This window comes from Podarcis filfolensis (assembly GCF_964270895.1).
Source record: "Podarcis filfolensis genome assembly, chromosome: 15".
NCBI lineage: Eukaryota > Metazoa > Chordata > Lepidosauria > Squamata > Lacertidae > Podarcis > Podarcis filfolensis.
This window is the reverse complement of record NC_139618.1, coordinates 32,227,595-32,249,634: the sequence shown is the minus strand read 5'-3', so window position 1 is coordinate 32,249,634 and position 22,040 is coordinate 32,227,595. Positions and strand designations below refer to the sequence as shown.

At 45.8% G+C, this 22,040-nt stretch overlaps 1 protein-coding gene across 1 annotated transcript in view; it reads left to right on the top strand.

Annotated features, from left to right (window-relative positions):
• The first annotated feature begins 8,144 nt into the window (after nt 1-8,144).
• VSIG10L2 (V-set and immunoglobulin domain containing 10 like 2) overlaps nt 8,145-22,040 on the top strand; it is a 67,050-nt gene continuing 53,154 nt past the window's right edge. Inside the window, exon 1 of the mRNA XM_083588502.1 lies at nt 8,145-8,251. The gene's annotated coding sequence lies outside the window, so the exon portion shown is untranslated. The remainder of the gene's footprint in view (nt 8,252-22,040) is intronic.

Sequence of the window (22,040 nt, the reverse complement as noted above, 5' to 3'; positions counted from 1 at the left end):
TTATGTAGTAAACATGGCTTTTGGGAAAACAGTTTCCCCCACCACCACTTGACCAAAATCCCTGGCCGATTGAAAGACTGTTGGGGAAGAGGTTCAGAGAAAAATCAGCAGTGGGTGCAAGGGTTAAGCAGCCTTCTCATATTCTGTCCTCGCTGCTGCTTCACACATTTTAAAATAAGCACTGGTTTGGGAATCCCGTGTTTACCCCACTAAACATTGTAGTTCTGCCCCCAGATAACTTCAGTTTCCGGAATAGCTTTCCAACGAGCCACCGTGCTGATGAAACCAGTTTCGAAAGGTATGCTGCAGAGAGTTACCCCATGACCACCGTGTTCAACATCAGCTTCGTTGGACTGGCCATGTTGTACGGATGCCTGATGATCGTCTTCCAAAGCAACTACTCTATTTGGAACTTAAAAATGGCGAGTGTAATGCTGGTGGTCAACAAAAGAGGTTTAAAGACTTTCTCAAGGCAAATCTAAAAGAACATAGTGTAAACACCAGCAACTGGGAAACTGGCCTACGAGCGCTCCAATTGGAGAACAGCCTTTACCAAAGGTGTCATAGACTTTGAAGATGCTCAAGCTCAGGACAAAAGGGAGAAACGTGCTAAGAGGAAGGCATGCTTGGCAAACCCTCACCATGATCAACTCCTGCCTGGAAACCTATGTCCCCACTGTGGAAGGACGTGTGGATCCAGAATTAGCCTCCACAGTCACTTACGGACTCACTGTTAAAACTGTGTTCATGGAAGACAATCTTGGCTACAAGTGATCGCCAAGGAAGAAGAAGAAGAAGAAGAAGAAGAAGAAGAAGAAGAAGAAGAAGAAGAAGAAGAAGAAGAGGCTAGGCATGAAGGAGAACTTTATTTCAATTCAATTACCCATTTCCTCACTTTCTGACACAGTACATGAACTGAAATGTGCACTTCTCTGAATTTCTCCAGCCAAGTACTGACTAAAAAAATGCATCCACCAGGATGAAATATGTGTAGAAATGCATTATATTGTTTTAGGATTGGGGTTGGTTTGGATGAAGCTTGTGGGTACCCATGAAGCCAGCGATTGAGTATCTGTGAGACGATAGTTTGTAGTAGAAGGGAACCACTGAACTGGCCAAACCAGTCTCTTTGTTCAGATAATGGCCCTAGCTCAGCCTTTAAGCATGACCAAGAATAGCCCCTGTTGCCATAGAGACCACTGGAGGAAGATGTTATTTCAGGAACTCCTTTCCATCGCTCTCACCTGGCTGGGTGTCACTAGGGATGGGGGAACAATTGGGCAGGGAGCTAGTCTTTGTGTTAGTCTGGTCTCTGGATGGAAAGACAAAGAAATACTTCTTGCTTTCTGTGCTGAACCCAAAGCGATGGCTTTGGGGTTCCCCTGGAAGCCTAATGATGAGCCTACATCTGTTGGCGTGTAAATGCTGTGAGCCCTTCCATCTTATCTTGTATATATATGTAAATAAAACCATATATCCTAAAGACGCCACAGGCTGCATTGACCTTCATTCTAAGGAAACTGAACTCTGGGAACCGGCGGCCCTCCAGATGCTTTGGCCTACAACTCCCATGATCCCTAGCTAACAGGACCAGTGGTCAGGGATGGTGGGAATTGTAGCCCAAAACATTTGGAGGGCCGAAGGTTGGGGATGCCTGATCTAGTATATTAGGGGAAATTGCTTTGCAAAAATGCATATGCTAGACAAAATTTCATTTTAAAATGTGTATTTTAAGGAGAAAAAATGCACTAAAATGCTGGTTAATTTTGATGAGGAGGTTTTGTGTTTAATGCAAATTGTTGTCAAAATGTGGAGAACTGACTCTGAAGTTGGGAAAATGAGAAACTGAAATGGACAGATTGGCCTATCCATCCCTACTTGAGGCCTGCATCACTGACTCTCTGCACCCTCCCTCTATTTGCTGGCCTACTCTACCCTTTCCACGACTGGTCTGTGTCATATGTAGCTAATCAGCGGTGCTGCGGAGAAGCAGGAATGATAAACTGTTTTTACTATTATTATTTTTAAAAATTCAATCAAGTTAGTGGAGAACATTGGAAACAGCTGTAGGACTGAGTCTGGGAGCTTACTTGAAGTGGAGTTGGGATGGCTAAGGCATTTTTGAGCCCTCATTGATGGAGCCACTTGTGTCGGGCAGCCTCACAAAGAGAGAGCCTGCACTTCCTCAACAGTACAGAGGATGGCAAGACAATGTTCGGTTGATTTGAAATGTCCAGGAATTGTAGTAATGATCACTTTTCTTCTGGCCACAAACTGGCACTAAACACATGCAGACACAGCCTTTTAAGCAGAAAAACGGCTCAAAACAGAGGGCTGGTTGCAAACCAGGAAGAGACCAAGTTGCAAAGGAAGGTCCTGGTTTGAATTTTGCCTCCATCGCGACTCACAAGGTAGTTTGTTTATTTATTTAGCTATTTGTAGAAGTATTTCTGTACCTCCTTATGACAAAATGCCAGGGCAGTGTGTAACGTTGAAACAAGAAGCACCACTTGAAAAGCAGAAATGAAAGCAAAACTGCAGGTGATCATTATTAAGGTGACCGGCTGATCAAAATATCAAATCAAACCAATCTTTATTACGGTCCAGAGACCCAACAAATCATTACAAAGCAATGCACAATTCAGATGGCCTACCTCCAGGTTAAACAAGCATTTTGTTCAGAATATAGGGATCATTGATTCTTGCAACCACCGATAAAAACTTTGCCACTGCTAATGTTCTAGCGTTTGTCCTGTCTTCCAATAGGAACCTGACATAGTGAGCCTCTGATTTTCCCGGGAAAGGTACCAGCAAGGGTAGTATCAGTTCAGCCCTGGCTTGCTCGTATTTCGCACAGTGCTGCAAAATATGTTTTATGGAATTGACATCTTGAGCACACGAGCAAAGTCTGTCCTGGTAGGGAACTCCTCTCAACCTGCCATCCAGCACTGCAGAAGGAAAGATGTTTAGTCTGGCTTTGGTGAAAAGCCTTCGATAATTTGGTACTGTCAGGTTTTTAATGTAAGATGTTAAGTTAAAGACATGCCCATATTGTAAAAAATAAACATATGCAAAGGACAGTCGGCATAAAAATGGTATTCAAGGGATGTCAGAAAGTAAAAAGTGAGGATGCCTGATAAATCTCCGCTGGAAGAGTGGGCTACAGCAGGGGTTCCCAACTGGTAAGCCATCCAGGGGGTCTGTGGCACCATTCATGTAACAAAAACTATAATTGAGGTATCAACATTTTCAAAAGTATGGGGTACATGGGTTGGCTTTTTAAAAACAGGGGGCCTGGAGTACTTGGGAGCCACTGTTCTACAGCGTGGGAGTGGTGGTTGAGGCCATTCGGGCATCAGTGACACAGGGGACAACTAATAGTGGATTCTCTCAGTGATGGAGTTGGGCTCAAGCAGTCCTTAAGATTCCCTGGGTCCAAGTTGTTGAGGGCTTTGTATATCAATGCATGGGCTCTGCCAGTGAACCTTCCCTGAAAAAACAAAGAAGCCAAAGCAGTTAATGAAATGCATATGAACATTGGTTAATGTAGGGGTAGCCAAAGTGGTGCCCTCCAGATATTGGGGGCTAGCACCCACTAGGGCAGAAGGCAGGGAGGTGTCAGAGCCAAATGACAGGCAGAGCCACCCCCTTGTGGTGGTTGTAGGTTTTAGGTGGTTATGGATACAACAACAACAACAACAACAACAACAACAACAGCAACAACTTGTTATTTTTACCCCGCCCATCTGGCTGGGTTTCCTCAGCCACTCTGGGCAGCTCCCAATATAATATTAAAAACACGATAAATACATCAAACATTAAAAAGTTCCCTAAAGAGGCCTGCCTTCAGATGTTTTCTAAAAGTCAGGTAGTTGTTTATTTCCTTGATGGGAGGGCGTTCCACAGGGTGGGCGCTACTACGGAGAAGGCCCTCTGCCTGGTTCCCTCTAACTTCACTTCTTGCAATGAGGGAACCAGCAGAAGGCCCTTGGCACTGGACCTTAGTGTCCCAGCTGAATGATGGGGGTGGAGACTCTCCTTCAGGTATATATAGGTACATTGGTATAGGAACTCAGGAAGGACTTGTGAGAACCATGTGGTCTGAGCTGGGAGCAAACCAGCTTAGCCTCTTCACACTCTGGGCTTCTCAGGCAGACTGGAGAGGAACAAAGGCTTGATTACCTAGTCCCTCCCACAGTGAGCTAAGCCTGGCAGGACAGCTTATTCTATGATCTTAACCCCTTCATACATTCATGTTGGTTATATGAAGCTGGTTAGCCCACACGGCTCCCATCATCCCTGACCGTTAGCCATGCAGGCTGCGACTGATGGAAGTTGGAGTCCACCGGCATCCTGAGGGTACCACATTGTCTTCCCCTGATCTAGTCCCCATGTTGTCCTCTCTGGGACAGTAGTGGCTCTTCATGGTAGCAGATAAGAGCCCTTTCCCAGTCATGCAACCTGAGAACCCATAACTTGAGATGGCAGGGATTGAACTTTTGGCCTCATGTGAGGAAAACAAAGATGCTTTATGGGCCCCTTGATGGTCTTTTGACTTGGAGCCCTCCTTGTCCTTGGCTCAGTAAACTCAGCAAATGCCCTCCCAAAAGACACACGGCACTCTGCAAGCTCTGCTTGATAGATTCACGGGCAACAGATTGACTCGTTACTGTCAACCTCGTTCCGTTACGCATATGTGTGTTGGGGGGTAGGGGTTGCTTTGTTTGTTACTATAGTATGCATTTTGAGTCTGTATATTGTAAACCGCCCTGTGATTCTCAGATAAAGGGCAATATAGAAATTTAATAAATAATAATACTAACCATATACCAGCAGATATGCACCCATGCTGGCATTGATTTGGAAAATGTATGGTTGTGTGTAAAGCACTATAAAGGTAAAGGGACCCCTGACCATTAGGTCCAGTCGTGGCCGACTCTGGGGTTGCGGTGCTCATCTCGCTTTATTGGCCGAGGGAGCCAGCGTACAGCTTCCGAGTCATGTGGCCAGAATGACCAAGCCGCTTCTGGCGAACCAGAGCAGCGCATGGAAACACTGTTTACCTTCCCGCCGGAGCGGTTCCTATTTATCTACTTGCACTTTGACGTGCTTTCGAACTGCTAGGTTGGCAGGAGCTGGGACCGAGCAACGGGAGCTCACCCCGTCGCGGAGATTCAAACCGCCGACCTTCTGATCGGCAAGTCCTAGGCTCTGTGGTTTAACCCACAGTGCCACCCACATCCTGTAAAGCACTATAAAACAAAGTAAAAGGTAAAGGACCCCTGGACGGTTAAGCCCAGTCAAAGGCGACTATGGGGTTGCGGCACTCATCTCGCTTTCAGGCCAAGGGAGCTGGCGTTTGTCCACAGACAGCTTTCCAGGTCATGTGGCCATCATGACTAAACCGCTTCTGGCACAGTGGAACACTGTGACAGAAACCAGAGCTCACGGAAACACCATTCACCTTCCCACTGCAGTGGTACCTATTTATCTACTTGCGCTGGTGTGCTTTCGAACTGCTAGGTTGGCAGGAACTGGGACACAGCAACGGGAGCTCACCCCGTGGTGGGGATTCGAACTGCCGACCTTCTGATTGGCAAGCCCAAGAGGCTCAGTGGTTTAGACTGCAGCGCCACCCGATGCCACATTGAACAGCCATAGCTTCCTCCAAGGAATTCTGGGAGCTGTAGTTTGTTAAGGGTACTGAGAGTTGTAAGGAGTCCCCCTATTCCCTTCCCAGAGCTATCACTTCTCTGAATATTCAAGCTCATCCCTGCCACTGGGAGGGGACCAGGAAGACCTAGAAATTTCAGGTCAGCCTTGGTGTCTTGGCAATGCTATAAGTTCATAGCTGGTCTTCAGCTGATCTCCATTAAGTGTCAGATGTTAGAAATGATCCTAGGCGCAAGAAAACACTAGTACCTTGTGGGCTTTGTCAATACCCCCTCTCTTTACACAATACACAATAATACTCTTTAACGGCTTGCAACGCGGAGGTCCCTTTCCGGTCTCTACACAATAAGCAGACTGAGAACCAATCTTTCTGTAAGTCAAGAGAACCGGAGAGCAAATTATTAGCAAAGATGCGGGTTTCAGATTTCGAGGTGTTATTAAACCTAACAGAGTGAGGAAAGAAGGAATTTTCATAATTATAAAACTGCCTTGGCACTGTCCTTTTGCGGCTGGCTTCCTATCTGTACGATCTTGCGCAAGTCCCAATCGGAGACAAAATAAAGAACAGTCTCCAAACACTGACAGAGGCGCCTTTAGGGGAACAGACACACCTCAGCCAGGCAAAGAAATGGCTTGCCTTTTTGACTTAATTAATTCCACGGTTATCGATCTGCCTGGATCTGATTTCATAGTATGTATGAGACACTGAGTGTGCATGCTAATATATATATATATATATATATATATATATATATATATATATATGTATCATCTCCGTTGACAGAAAGATGAAATGCGTTTCCATTTCTTGCAAATCATCTGTGTCTCTACAAGGCCCTTCTCTGTTTGGAATCAGTCCAGCTACACAGACATAAATAAACATTGATTTGGGGACAGGATTAATAATGCTTTGCTGTAAGATCTATTTATTCTTTTGCACATATGTCCCACCCAAGAATAGGAAGGGGGGGGCTCACATTCTATGTGGGGGCCCCATTGTGTGTGTTCTGGAAACTACTGTTAGCGCAGAATGCTGCACCCAACTGTGGATGGAATGGAGATTCTGTCTGCATGCAATGTCCCTGTTCAAAGATATGCAATGGGTGCCCATTTATTACCGGGCCAGCTCCAAGATGTTAATATACCTAATAGTAAACATGAACAGCGATTAACTGCTTGGGATCTGTTTACTTGCAGGATCACCTTACCCATAAGTTGCCCACTTGGCTGCTTCGATCTGCTGAACTGGCACCTTTACAGGTGCCACATAATATTTCTTCCATACTTGTAAGAACTCTGTACTTTAGGGTGACTGAACTTCGGTACTCCCTGCCTATTGACACCAGGCAGGTGCCTTCACTGTACAATTTCTCGTGCCTGCTTAAAACTTTTTTTGTTTAGGCAAGCCAATCTAAACATGCTATTTTCTTCTTCATATTATTTCTTCTACATGTTATTTTCTTCTTCTTAGCATCAGATGTTAAGGAAATTAAACAACTATCTCACTTTTAGAAGACATCTGAAAGCAGTCCTGTTTAGGGAAGTTTTTTTATGTTTGATGTTTTATCGCTTTATTATTAATAATAATATTAATATTCTGTTGGGAGCTGCCCAGAGTGGCTAGGGGGAAACCCAGCCAGATGGGCTGGGTATAAATAATAAATTATTATTATTATTATTATTATTATTATTATTATTATTATTATTACAGTGGTACCTCATGTTATATACGCTTCAGGTTACATACGCTTCAAGTTACAGACTCCGCTAGCCCAGAAATAGTGCTTCAGGTTAAGAACTTTGCTTCAGGATGAGAACAGAAATCATGCTCCGGCGGCAGCAGGAGGCCCCATTAGCTAAAGTGGTCTTCAGGTTAAGAACAGTTTCAGGTTAAGAATGGACCTCCGGAACGAATTAAGTACTTAACCTGAGGTATCACTGTATATAGATGAACCCTTGACCTGATTCAGCAATATGTACAGATTCCGGTTGGGAATTATTATTATATAAATTTAATATCTGGCCTTCACCCTAAGGCATAGAGGAGAGGACCTTCTTTTGAGTCAGAGCAAAAGGAACAGTGCATGAAGACGGAACCACTGGTGTACCCCAGCTTTCCTCAGCCTGGTTGCCTCTAAGCGCTTGGAATTCCATTCCCATCATCCCTGGCTTGGCGCTGATGGGAGTTGTAGTCCCTAATGTCTGGAGAGCACCCAGTTGTGCAAGGCGGGATTATAGCGCTGGAGCATATGCTCAGCAGGGAACAAGCCGCTCAGCTTTCTGTCTCCAGCACTTACGTCTGGGTCAAAGGAGAAGCTGGCAGAGCTTACCGTAAACCCAGCAAACCAGATTATAAAACTAGCTAAGCACAGCAGGAAGCACGAGCTTCTCTCTCTCCCCCCCCCCCGCCCTCCACGATGCACCACCTGTCTCACGATGCCTGCGGGATAGGCAATTGCAGCTCTCCCCCCCCCCGCCTGAGGCGCGACAAGGTGAAAGGCAAATTGGGCCACGTCGTAAGACACAAGGGATGCTGTTTAGTTTGGCTGTTGCTTCATCTGCATGGGATTCCTGACAGGTACTCTCATGCTCTTTGCTCATGTAATTTTATTATTTTCTGCAGGGTGGGAGGAGGTACGGTAATAAGCAATTAATTTTAATTAAAAGATTGGCTGTGTGGTGGAGGGGGGCTGATGCGCGAGCGCTGGGGGTGAGGAATTGCAGGTAATTTCGAGTTGTTTGCCTTGGCTTGTTTCCCTGTGCTATTTCAGCTAATTGTCATTATTTAGTCATTTGTTGCTACGGCGACAGCAGATCACTTCAGGTTGCCAAGTCTCTTAGTACAGGCTCAAACAAGGCACTTGAGGCGGGGGGGGGGGCGGCGGTATTTCTCTTTCCCCTCCAGCTTGCCAAAGAAACCTGAGGCCCTGCGTATTGGGAAATCATCCAACCTTCCCTTCTTGAGAGCTAACTCCTCGCCCTCTGCGACTCCTGGAAAGTTACAAGTTCCAGAACTGAGACCCAAAATTGCCAAAGAGCAGCCCGGCCATCCCATTTTAATGGAACATGGGGATATTCATTTGAGGGGTGTGTCTGCAGCTCTCCAGATGTGGTCGGACTCCAACTCCCATCACCCCCCCGCCAGCTCAGCCAATGGTCAGGGGCAAGGGGAGTCATAAACCAACATCTGGAGGCCTTGCTTTACCCAGACTTAGTCTTCATCAGCGCTGGGGAAGCTTGGGCCCTCCAGATGTTACTGGACTACCCCTCCCATCAACTCTGACCAGCCTGGCCAATACAGTGGTACCTCGGATTAAGTACTTAATTCGTTCCAGAGGTCCGTTCTTAACCTGAAACTGTTCTTAACCTGAAGCACCACTATAGCTAATGGGGCCTCCTGCTGCCACCATGCTGCCAGAGCACGATTTCTGTTCTCATCCTGAAGCAAAGTTCTTAACCCGAGGTACTATTTCTGGGGTAGCGGAGTCTGTAACCTGAAGCGTATGTAACCCGAGGTACCACTCTACTCTCAAGGCTAATGGGCCAAAGCTTCTCAACTCCTTATCCAGATGTTGGTTGGGGGGTTCTTATGTGTACACCCCCATATAGCCCATCCCTACTGGTGTTCGGATGGACATCTCCCCATTGCAAGGAAAATAAGAGGAAATTCATCAGCAGGAAGAAGGATAATATTAATAATAATAATAAATTTTTATGTATACCCTGCCCTTTCCGGTTCAGAAAACTGGGCTCAGGGCGGCTAACAACAAATTTAAAACACTTAATTGTGATACAACAAAAAACAGCATAAAATACAGTATAAAAGGGTGAATAACAATAAATTCAAAGCAGGTATGATGTCTGGCAGATGCTAATTTATGTGTATCAAGGTAGAAATAAGTTTCAGCATCGTCAAGAGGAATGTGACCAGGAAACTTGTGCGCCTGCTCTGTCTGCTGTCTGGGCGTTCTTTACACGCAACTTCAGGGCCCCATTTCATATTTATTTATAAACTTGACTCGAACCAGAAAGCCCTTCAAATATAGCGCTGTACTCTGCAAAGTAAGACAGGTGAGATTAGACAATCCCATAGCCTTATCAAGGGCTGTTGGCCATGGCCACCCCCTCCAACATTCCTCAGATGAAAACAGGGACATTTCTCACTCCCCCACAATTGGCGTTCCTTGATCCCTCGAGACACACCCCTGAACATTTCTTTTCAGAAGAATGGCGAGTACCACTGTCACTACACCAATGGGACATAGCACACACACCCTCCGCTGTTCTGAGCAAACCCTTTAATCCCAATTTTATTTTATTTTATTCTTTGGTAGATTTACAAAAAGGAAAAAGGAATTAAAACACACACCAATAAATAAATTTTAGTGCTTTAGTCCTTTTTCATGATGCATCCATGATGCTTTTGTACTCATCACAGTATGGGGTTGGTTATACACAATTCGATGTGGCTTTCAATACTGTTTGCACCTGAACATTTTTCAGGGACAGACTTGCTCCTTCGTTTCCCATCAGTGCATGCCCTGTAGCTTCCTGATGAAATCCTGTAACTTTTTGCACCACAAATGCCATCTTCTTGATGTTTTGCCCTGTTTTTGTTGAGCTCTAGTGCAATAGTGCCCAGAGTAGCATAGTCATCGGGGAAGCACCACAGAAACCTGAGGCCCTGTGTATTGGGAAATCGTCCAATCTTCCCTTCTTGAGAGCTAACTCCTTGCTCTCTGCGACTCCTAGGTAAAGGGACCCCTGACCACTATGTCCCGTCGTGGCTGACTCTGGGGCTGCGGTGCTCATCTCGCTTTATTGGCCGAGAGAGCCGGCGTACAGCTTCCGGGTCATGTGGCCAGCATGACTAAGCCGCTTCTGGCGAACCAGAGCAGCACATGGAAACGCCATTTACCTTCCCGCTGGAGCAGTACCTATTTATCTACTTGCACTTTGATGTGCTTTCGAACTGCTAGGTTGGCAGGAGCAGGGACCGAACAACAGGAGCTCACCCCGTCGTGAGAATTTGAACTGCCGACCTTCTGATTGGCAAGTCCTTTTTTTTTTAAAAAAAAGATATTTATTAAAGTTTCAAAAAAGATTACAAATTAAGAAAAAGAAGGAAGAAAAAAAAAAAAAAATACAGAAAATACAGAAAAATTAAAACAGTTAAAAACAAATCAATCTTTTCATATCTTGTCTTTCATTTAGTTGTTTCCCTGATCGCCTCACATCTCCCTTTTTTGTATTCCAGTTCAATTAGTTAATTCAGCAAATCCTTTCCCTCCTTGTTTTTATCTTAATCCTTTACCTTGATATATTATAACTTTACATTCTCACCTGTTAACAATCCATTTTTACATACTCCTTTATAACATTACTGCTAAAACCACTTAACTTCATTCCGACATCATTCTAACATTCATTAATTTTGCAGTATTTCTGTAGATAGTCTTTGAATTTCTTCCAATCTTCTTCCACCGACTCTTCTCCCTGGTCTCGGATTCTGCCAGTCATTTCCGCCAATTCCATATAGTCCATCACCTTCATCTGCCATTCTTCCCAGGTGGGTAGGTCTTGTGTCTTCCAATACTTTGCAATGAGTATTCTTGCTGCTGTTGTAGCATACATAAAGAAAGTTCTATCCTTCTTTGGCACTGATTGGCAAGTCCTAGGCTCTGTGGTTTAACCCACAGCACCACCTAGACTGAGCAACAAAGCAGAAGCAACAAAGCTGAATGATGTTGGGATGGTGCAATAGAAATCCCAAACCCATGAACTATTATTGCATCCATTACATGTTGCAAAATATAGCCACAAATACTAACAACAACCCTCCAGTCTGGAAAGGCCATTCTGGGTGAGATCAGCCTTTCCGCCTTAATGCTCTCCAACTGCTTTATGCTACAACTCCCTTTATATCTGACCATAGGCTGTGCTGCCTGGATCTGATGGGAGTTGTAGTTCAACAACACTAAAGTGTGTCAGGTTGGTGGAAGGCTGGACAAGATAAACCTTTGGTTGGATCCGCCATACATAGCTCCTGCATTCTAAAAATGCTCATATCGTTTTCTTACTTCTGAATCAATGCACAGTAGCTTTGAGGCAGCACCATACTTTTGTAAACTGCTATAATTATGCAGCTGGGGTTTATATGGGTCTAATTCCAGCCATTCAGATGTGTGTGGAGAGACCATTGCCCAGAGCACAGGCTCAGAAAGAGCTTGCTGTGACGTTCTGCGAAGCTCAGCCGAGAGTTGCATTTCTGTTGTTGTTGTTTGAAGGAAAATGACGGCATTCGCAAAGGTGCTGCTTTAAATGGAAAAGAACCCCAGAGAGTTATAATTAGCGTCTGCTTGTTTTACTACCAATTAAGTTTTTTTTAAAGGAAAAAACACAACACAGCTCCCAGCTTATGAAAAGACATCTGGGCTGTAAAACTGTTGATATTTGCTGTCATTGACTTTGCCCTGTTTGCAGCTGGAACACCAGTGGGGCTTTAGTTTCATTCTGCAGTTCTCCAGCTGCTTCCCTCTAAGTAATTCCATAAGCCTCATTGTGGCTACTCTGAAGTCAGTGGCTCGAGACACTTGCATGCTTTGGTGGGGGTAGATTTCTGCATTGCGGGGGGCTGGAACTACATAGCCCATAGGATCCCTTCCAACAATACAGTTCTATTATTCTATCATTCTGCCTCATTACATTACATTACATTATGCTGGCTTTTATTGTGTGTTATGATGCCTTTGGCTACAGTTGGTTTCAAACTGTTTCATTGCTGGCTTCCATTGTTTCTTTTCCTTTTTACACAGCTGTTTTTGTTGTGTTGTGGTTTAATATTTTGTAAGCTGCTTTGTACTATAGGAGGAAAGGTTGGGTATAAACACTTAACAAGCAATCAAGCACGCTCTTCGCTGTTTGCTGACTTTCATCACTAGAGGCCGCTGCAATGCCTGAGCAATGAGACAGGGACATGTTTGAACGTAGCAAGAGACCAGCAGCTAAATGGGTTTTGCAGGCGAAGTGGTGGAGGAAGTTGCTTCAGGGTAACGGCTGCAGAACGACATCGAGAATTTCACAGATCAAAATGCAGATGTTGCTTTGTTACTGTAAACCCCTTTCTCATTGCCCAAGCCCCACATTATAATACATTAAAACAGCCACCCCCAATATGGTTCCCCTTTCTGCGGGCTTATCTGGACCTACTTTTGTGCCACGTTTCTTGGCACAAGTCTGTGCTTTAAAGCTCTGTGTACAAGTGCTTTTTTCCCCTATAGCTCTACCACTTCCCCCGCAAAAACCCACTCTTTACCGCGGAATTGGAACAAACAGCAATCCGCAGAACACCCTAATTACCATCTGTTCTGATTCAGTATAAAAGAGCAGGTTTTCTTGGGGAAAGTGGCAGGGAAAAGAAAAAGAAAAAAGAACTCAGACACAGACCAGAAAAGCAAGGGCAAAATGTACCTATGGATGAACCCTGTGTTTTTGGACTCCCATCTCCCATCTTCCCTGACAATTGGCTATGTTTGCTGCAGGCGATGGAAGTTGCAGTCCGTCAATGTATTAAAGCCACAGGTTGGGGAAGTGTAATGTGGCCCTCTAAGCCTCTCCATATGGCCCCTGGAACTCTCAGAATATTTGTCCCTCTAATGTCCTTTACTATCACTGGCTCCCCGGCAGCGGCTGTCACTGGCTGAGAATGATTAAATCCCCTGATCCATCTGCCAGGGCCCCAGTCTAGATCTGGCTTCCCATTCTTGCTATTCACAAAAAAAAAAAAAAAATCTTTGCACAATTGCTAACTTGAGTAAATAGCATCACATTTAGTTTGGCTCTAATTCTCATGCAGAATAGACGCAGCTCTCAGCTGCATCACCTGCTGGTAGCACTTTGGCATGCTGTGCTGCCATTTTGAGTGAAGAGGGAGAGAGGAATGTATCACAGAGCTAGTTTGCTTCCTTGGGAAAGGGGCGCAGCTCAGGAGCAGAGCATGTGCTCTGCATGCAGAAGGACCCAGCTTCAATCCCTGGCATCTCCAAACAGGCCTGGAATCCTGCCTGGAATCCTGGACAGCCTCTGCCAGTCACTGCAGACAATATTGAGCTAAGAGGACCAATCGCCTGGCTCGGTATAAGGCAGCATCTGATGTTCCTATTGGTGCTTCCGAACTGTCCCTATTTTGGAGTGGGATTCAATCACAGAAGGGCAAATTCAGGCTTGTGCAAGTGCAGTAGATTAGGAGGTCAAACCCACTATCCCAAAAGATAGGACCTTGTTACAATAAGGAAAGTAATGGGGGGGAATGTATCAGAAAGTGTGGGATACCACTTGCAAGGTTGTCTAATCTCCCCACAAACAGGGGCAGATCTACTATGAAACTATTGAAGCTTAAGCCTCAGGGCCCTTAATCCCAGAGGGGCCCCAGAAGCAACTTTAGTTCATGTTGCTTAAAAGTTTGGGGTCTAGCAGACCAAATGTGAGTTGTAGAACTCACATTGATGTGTGTGTGTGTGTGTGTGTGTGTTTCAACAATCTCAAAGTCTGAGAGTCAGTAGCACAGATGTTGCACAGGTTTGGTGATCTGTCGTAGGACAACTCCATTGGAGAAGATGACAGCAGTTACTCAGACCTTGTTGCTGGTTGCGAAGGGGCTTCCATAACAGTTCAACCTTCAGGGCCTCAAAAATGTAGGCCCACCAGAATGCCTGCTTATCAAAAAGACATTATCTAGCCTTCCTCTAAGCAAATCAATATGAATGCTCAATAAACATGAAGCACCCTATGTTCCCTCAGGAGGGCGTTTTCCTCGAAGTCATGGCGTTCCCTATGCCTCCGCTGGTACTCCCAGCTTTCCCCTCCACCCTGCTGCTGTTAAGACCCACCGACGAATATTTCTGACTCAGAAAACCCAGCTTTCTTTCCCCAGCTGTTCCAATCCTGGCACGGCACACCAAGTGACTTCATTTCCCGTGAGGCTCTGCTTCTGCCATTGGAGCTCCTCTGTACGTAGCAACGAGTTCCACAACAAGAGGAGCTCAACATGGGACCAGTCAATGGAGTCACCTGCCAGGTTTGGAAGGAGCCTGCGTGTAAACAGCGAGAGTTGCACGCTTGAGATCTGCCGCAGACCCCTCTTTCTCAAGCTCAAGAGTTTCCTCCTGGCCCAGCCTCTCGACAAAAGCGCATGACTTACAGTTACATCGGTCCCCGCAGAATATTTAATGCAGTTATTACTCTCTGGCTCCAGGAAAGGAAGATTGAGCACCACACGAGGAAGGTCCAAGTTATCCTTCAATACGTGGGACTTGTGTATGTTTTTCAACTTGGAAATGTAAGGCTAGCAGTTGGACAGGTGCCCTGAGAGTCCAGCGATGGAGAGAGCCGGATAGATCAGCCAGATATTCTCATCATGGTAATAAAATGGGGGTTCTAATAAGCAGTTGATTCAGAGTGACAGGGAGGCCACCAGGGAATGGACAGAAGTGCAGAATGAAGGCGTAAGAGCCCAGTTAGGTAAAGGGACCGGACCCCTGACCATTAGATCCAGTTGCAGACGACTCTGGGGTTGCGGCACTCGTCTCGCTTTATTGGCCGAGGGAGCCAGTGTACAGCTTCCGAGTCATGTGGCCAGCATGACTAAGCCTCTACTGGTGAACCAGAGCAGCGCACAGAAATGCCATTTACCTTCCTGCCACAGCGGTACCTATTTATCTACTTGCACTTTGACGTGCTTTTGAACTGCTAGGTTGGCAGGAGCAGGGACCGAGCAACGGGAGATCACCCCGTCGTGGGGATTCAATCCGCCGAACTTCTGATCGGCAAGCCCAAGGCTCAGTGGTCTAGAAAGCAGAATGTGAGTGCAGCAGCACTCTCCTCACCTGTGATTCCTAGCAACTGGTATGCAGCACAGAGGGATGTTATCTCCCACAGTGGAGGAATGAGCATGAGGACCCCTGGACTCCGTGGAGGTGATTTACCACATGTTGAAGAAAGACATGCTGCTACCTAGAGAGGGGAATCCACGTAAGACCAGTTAGTCCAGAGACTAAAACAACCTAAATGCAGAGAGGTGAGACTGTCTTACCATCCTTCTGTACCCCACAGAAACACCTCTGGGCTGCAGAAGGCTCGGTTCAAGGTCATTCTTGATGCTGAGTCCATTCACACATACACAACTGCCATGCAGTGACTCATGGCTCAATGTGTCTCCTGCCTCTGTAGAAATGCATTGCGTCCAAGGAGAGGTGAAGCACTGCATGCGATACCCAAATGCTGCCTGTGGTGTTTCAGGTGTGCTGGCAGTTCCACATGTGCAAATCATCAACATACAATATTACAATTGTGGAATGGAGAATGTACAAGCATGGACTCACCTTTAGAGTCAAAGTAGACTGGGGAGAGGTCCATGACTAGAACTTCTTTTTTTCATTGCTTAAAGGCTCTCACAGTGGGAGGGGGAAACTGTGTTTGACTAGGACTAGTGTACTGGTGTACTAGGGTGTACTGGGGATCTTTGCCCCTCCATCATTTCCCCATCTGAAATCTGCCCTCCGAAGCTGCTACTGTACTTGTTTCAAGGGAGGGGTGTCTGGGGCTACAATGTCAGTATGAAATGGGGGAAAATTTTTTCCTTGGGGATGGGAGCTAATGGCAACTGGGGAGAGGGGTTTCTAATAGGGCTAGTCATGAGAGCTGCATGGCTCCGATCAAATGTGCCTCCCCAATTTATTTCAAGGCAGGGAGATCAGAGAGAAGATAGCTTGCAAAATTCACCCAGCTCTGCATTTATGCAAAACTGATGATGCGGCTGCTTCTCCCTTGACTGGGAGTGGGTGTGGATGTCGCAGTGACATCGTCTGTCTGTTTACGGCATTGATGGGTTCCTCTTTGTGGTACAATGCCCTGCAGTGATGCTGGATTCCAAATCTGCCCAAATTACAAATCCAAGTCATTTCATTTATTATGCCTCTCCACTGGATTCCTGCGGGCTTGCTGACTAAGCTGAAAGTGTGAACTTGCTCCATTGAAAAGCTTTTGCATATTGTCTCTGGAGAAATACGACTGGTGGCCCAGCATTCATACTTGTGAGTCCCAACTTGACGCTGCTGTCGTAGACCTCTGTGAAGCTGATTTTAAAGCAGATTTGGAACTGCTCCCCCAAGATCAAACTACCAGGGACCCCTCAACATGGTGCCACCCACAGACCCTACCTGGCACTAATCTGCACCATCCCTTGGCACTGCTGCATGCTGCCATCATCATAAGCCCCGCCACCAGGTGGGCAGAAGCTGTTTGGTGCTGCCAGTGGTGCCTTTGAATGGGAGCCAAGATAGCGCTTGACTCTGATCTGCAGCTGGCCCTCGCCACATTAGATTACTGAAATTGCAGTGCCTGACACAACTGATGTGACAAGTCGCAGCAGGGAGGGCTGTAGGAATTCTGAGCAGGGTCAGTTTAGCAATGGGCCCTTCTGAGCCACCGGGACTTTGGCAGGGGTCCCGCTACACCCATCCCTGATGCCAGCCCTCCTGATGTTGTTGGACTCCAACTCCCATCAGTCTCAGCCAGCACAGCCAATGGCCAGGTGATTATGAGAATTGTAGTCTGACAGCATTTGGACTACACCCCCAATTTAAAGGCTGCACAGCTCCATCTCGCCCAAGACATCCGAACGCAATCATGCCGACAAGGCTGTCCTTCACACTGTGCAGAGGAGAACCCAAACTGCCCACCTGGCATGTGCCTGTCAGCTTTGTGAAAACTGGCAGGAGCAAAGAGCAAAAGCTACTTAGCATTTTGCGTTTGCAACGTCAATGGCTCTGACACACCCAGAGGAGGGACCTGCCCTCGCCACCAGGATCAGCACCCGCCACACACTCAAAAATATAACGATAATCCTTTAGCAGGTTAGAACTGCACTTTAATTGGAATAATGACCAAGCTGACACACCTGATGCTAAAATCCCCAAATAACTGTTGCCTCCGGAGGGCTTTTTGGATTAAGAACCAACTGGGATAGGAAAAAATGAAATAAAATAATAGTTGCTGACATGTTCTTCTTGGAGGGAGGCTGAGCAGACTCTGCTGAGTTTGCTAAGTGCATCTTGCAAGGATTGCCAGTCAAATACCTACACTGCCATTGTACTGCTCCTGCTCCTAACTGGGGGGCCACCTTAAGCTCATGCAAGTGGTTTTACAGGCCTTTGGTTGCTTCATTTCTGCGCAAGGGACTGTCTGTGGTTGTACTAAGTAGTCTAAACTTTATATGGTCAAAAGTTGGCAAGGGACTTTATTCTAGTTCATCTGGAGATGGGTGGATCAGCCTGTTTTCTGCTTTTCATGACTTTGGAACCAGAAGGCAGAGGTTTATCTCTGATCTTAGTGCTGTGGGACCACAGCACTAAAATCTGAGATAAAGCTGTTCCTGCTCCCACGGCTTGAACTTTTAATCACCTGCCATCATATTGACCTGTGGAGGCCTGTCACAAAGGTCCATGGAAGCAGAGCCAGCCTCTGGCCAGCTCCAGCTCCACTGCACCTCAAAGTGTATTTATGCCCCAAAGTCCCATCCTGACAGCATCATTGCTAGCTCAGTATGGTCTACACCGGCAGAAACTAGCATTTCAGACAAAGGTGTTTCCCTGTCTTACATGGAGGTGCCAGGGATTGAACCCAGGACTGGCTGTATGCAAACACATGCAATCTGCCACTGTTAATGTCTTTTTGCTTGCAGTGGCATAGTGTGGGTTGCCAGTGCCCAGGACTGTGCGGAGCAGAGGGGGGAGAAACAGAATACTCATGCACATTCCACTGCCTAATGGTGTCCATGCTGCCCAGGAAATTGTAGTCACAGAGATAAGAAAAGAAGAGCCATTCCATTGTCTGGAGAGATCACTTCCTGGTTAGCACAAAGAAGCCGTTTTCAATGGAGACCAGGGATAGCAGCATGCAGCTGTATTCAGGCAGCATTAGGTGTTGAAATTTTGTTTTTTTTTTAATTAAATATTTATTGGTATTTTCAAAAAACAAACAACAAACAAAAACAAAAAAAAATAAACAAAATATTCGAAACTAAACAAAAAAAAATAGAAAAAACACATACAGTTTCTGATACTTATTTTCCTCAACCTTGTTTCTCAGACCTCCTCACACCTCCCCTTCTTGTATTCCAATTTAAATTGTCAATTCAGCAAGTCCTTAACTTATTTCTTCACCTTAACTTAAACATTTATTCTAACATACTGTTATTTTACTTTACTTCTTTTTTCCATTTCCTCCATTTATTTTTAACAGCCTTATTCTCACTTAGTTTAAAAAAAGAAAAAAAGAAAAAAAAACCAATTTCACCTTATTAAAATTACACATCAATACTTATACCTCATTAACTTATTCTTGAACCTTTTTCCTAAGGTCGACCAAAATTTCCCTTCCACGGTTTACCCAATTTCCTTACCACTAACAAAATATAAAACAAACAAAGCAATGCAAATTATCCTTATGTACCCTTTGGATTCCCAACCTCCACCCACCCTTCTCCCGGTTCCAGTCCCCAACCAATATCCATCAGTCTTTATATTATTTATTTAGCCTGGAGATCTCAGGTCCGAGGCCCTTATGTCTCTCTCAGTTCCTTTCTGCCGGTCTCTTTGATAGACCTTGATGTTAAGCCCCAGGTCTCGGAGGGGCTCCGGCCCAACAGAATCGGTGTTGCTTCTAGCCAGTCCTCCATACTTAAAAGCAAAAGCAAAGCCTATGGGGTATTCCAACTCTTGTTTCAAATTTCTTTCTAATCCAAATGTCCCCACAGCTCCAGCTTCCACCTTCAACAAATTTATAATCCTCAGGTCTTCAGATCTCCTCAAAAGAGGATCTCTCCATTTTCCAAATTCCCAATCAAACCAGGCTTTCCGCATCCAGTTTTTATTGTCCTTTTTTATCATCATGTCAGGCCTCATATTGTAGCTCTCCTTTGACTCCTGCAAACCTCCATCTCCTCCTTCGTTTTCTTCAAAAAGAACATATTGCTCCATCGTGTCTACGCTTTCGGTTTCATTTATTTGTTCAGTTGAATAGGCTTCCTGTTTCAAATCCTTATCAGACTCCAAGCTGTTGTTTACTGTCCAGTGTAATAGCGCTACCTCTGTAGACAAAGCATCGTACTCATCTTGTAAGTTTCCCAAGAGAACCAGTGCTCTATCCAATTCTGCTTGGAATTTAGACACTCCAGCCATTTTTGTAATGTAGTATCCTTGTTACCCCTCTAGGGGGATTTAATTCCTTGATCTTCCTTTCAGCTCAAAAACCAAAAGTCCAGTTATTTTGTATCAACCTTATTTTCAACAAGTTATCCCGAATAAACCAGCAAAAACAGCAGAAACAATGTTCTCTTTTTCCAGCTGACAACTAGCTGACTAGCAGCTCACTTGACAGCTGTCAAAATCTTCCATGCAACAGGCTTTCTCATCGGACGTTCCCGGGTCTAGGGGGGGGTGTAGTTTCAGCTCCCAAAATTCTTTTTATCCTCCAGAATATCCTCTTATAATGTCCAAACCGTGAGGTCAGGATCTTTAGTTAAAAAAAAAACAAGAAACAGATTCTCTCGACCTTAGCTGCCCAGTCCTTTGCTTTAAGTTGTTTACAAAGAGGGGGGGGTGGACTTCCTTTTTAGCCCCTTCCCGCTCGTTCCAAATCCAAAATAAGAAGTTTTTTAAAGTTCCAATCTCCGTATTACTCACGGGTTGATGTTTTAGGATCCAATCACTCTTAGAAGAAGTTGGCGCTCTCTGTCAATGGCTTGCGGCTTCACTCCGTAGACGAGGGAGTACTCTCAGCACCACGCCTTACCCTGCCTCCGTTCCGAAGCCTTTAAAAAGGCTCCGTCGCGGATTGGGGGGGCGCAAATGGTGCCCGCCGAGTCTCTGTGTTCACAGGCATCCGCGCCTGTGATTTTAAGGGTCCCCGCTTCGCCGCAGCGGCCAGACCCAGACGCTACGGAGCCGATTCCCTCCGGAGCTCGGAGGGAATCCGCCATTAAACAGTGGCACCAACCCGGAAGTCTCTAGGTGTTGAAATTTTGCACCCCCTAACAATTTTGCTCTCTGGTCAACCGCATCTGTGAGCCCCTCCCTACACCATGCCACTGTTTGCTCAGACTTATATCTGGGTCTATGCTTTACCTTCTTTAACAATCTTGCACTTGAGTAGATTTGGAACCCAGTTCAGTACAGATCTGGAACTGATCTTAAAGCAAATAATGCATCCATACAGAGTTGCCAGACATCAGTGATATGATTCAAGTGTGTAATCAATCTTGAGTTTGTGTTGACAGCAGCAGCAGCAGCTCAGCTCATTCTCACCCTGATGGAACATTTCTTGACTACTTCGTGGATACTTCCAGGGATGAATCCCTCCTCTGCGTCTTGATCCGAAGCCATCAGAGAAGGAGCCCCCCCCCTGTTTTCTCTGTCAGGGAACAGCTGTGGTGTAGCTGGGAAATCCTGGAGTATTATGGATGAGGTACTGGCGACTGAAGAAAACTGGAGCACCTTTTGCACCACAGAGCCATAATGCAGGACTGGAATGCCAAGGCCTTCTCCATTTAAAATATACTTCTCAGAAGAAGACATAAACCAGAACCTGGGACTGGAATGAAAAACAGATCCCTGGGCTGGAATCCGATGAGGTCTGTTTTATGTTTGGAACTTGAGGTGAAGATGAATTCCTGTGTACCTCCCCCACCTGTGGGATGGGAGTCAGTTACCCCTTTTGCATGAGAGTCAACCTCTCTAAGCAGCAAGCAGATTTCTGAGGCCACAGAACTTCCCAGATCACTGCCTTTCCCCTGACTATGTACTTCTAAGCTATGGAAGCTCTTCTCTCAAGAAAGTCCCTCTGCTGGTTAAGAACAGGCTTGAAACAACCAGATGAGGAGTGGCTCAGTGCTCCTACTGCTGTTGCTGCTGCTGCTGTATGGGTGGTCATGAGTATTGTCAGCAGTTGGAGGGACAAAGGTCTCCCATTCCTGATTTAGCCCGAGGGTTCAAGAGTTGCCACCTGAAGTGTAACACCTTCTGGTTGTACTCAGCTAGGAGAGCGGTTTTCAGTCTTCTACCTCAAGGGAGCACTTTCCACGTCAATGCATTTGCCCAGGGAGCCCCCTGTTTGCCTGTAACAGAATCCCTGAATGCTATAGAGCAGCCTGTTCCAACAGATGTTGCTCAACCACAGCTCCCATTATCCCTGATCACTGGGCATGCTAGCTACAGTATGCCTGATGGACGTGGGTAGTGCTGTGCTGGTCTAAACCACTGAGCCTCTTGGGCTTGCCAATCAGAAGGTCAGCGGTTCGAATCCCCACAATG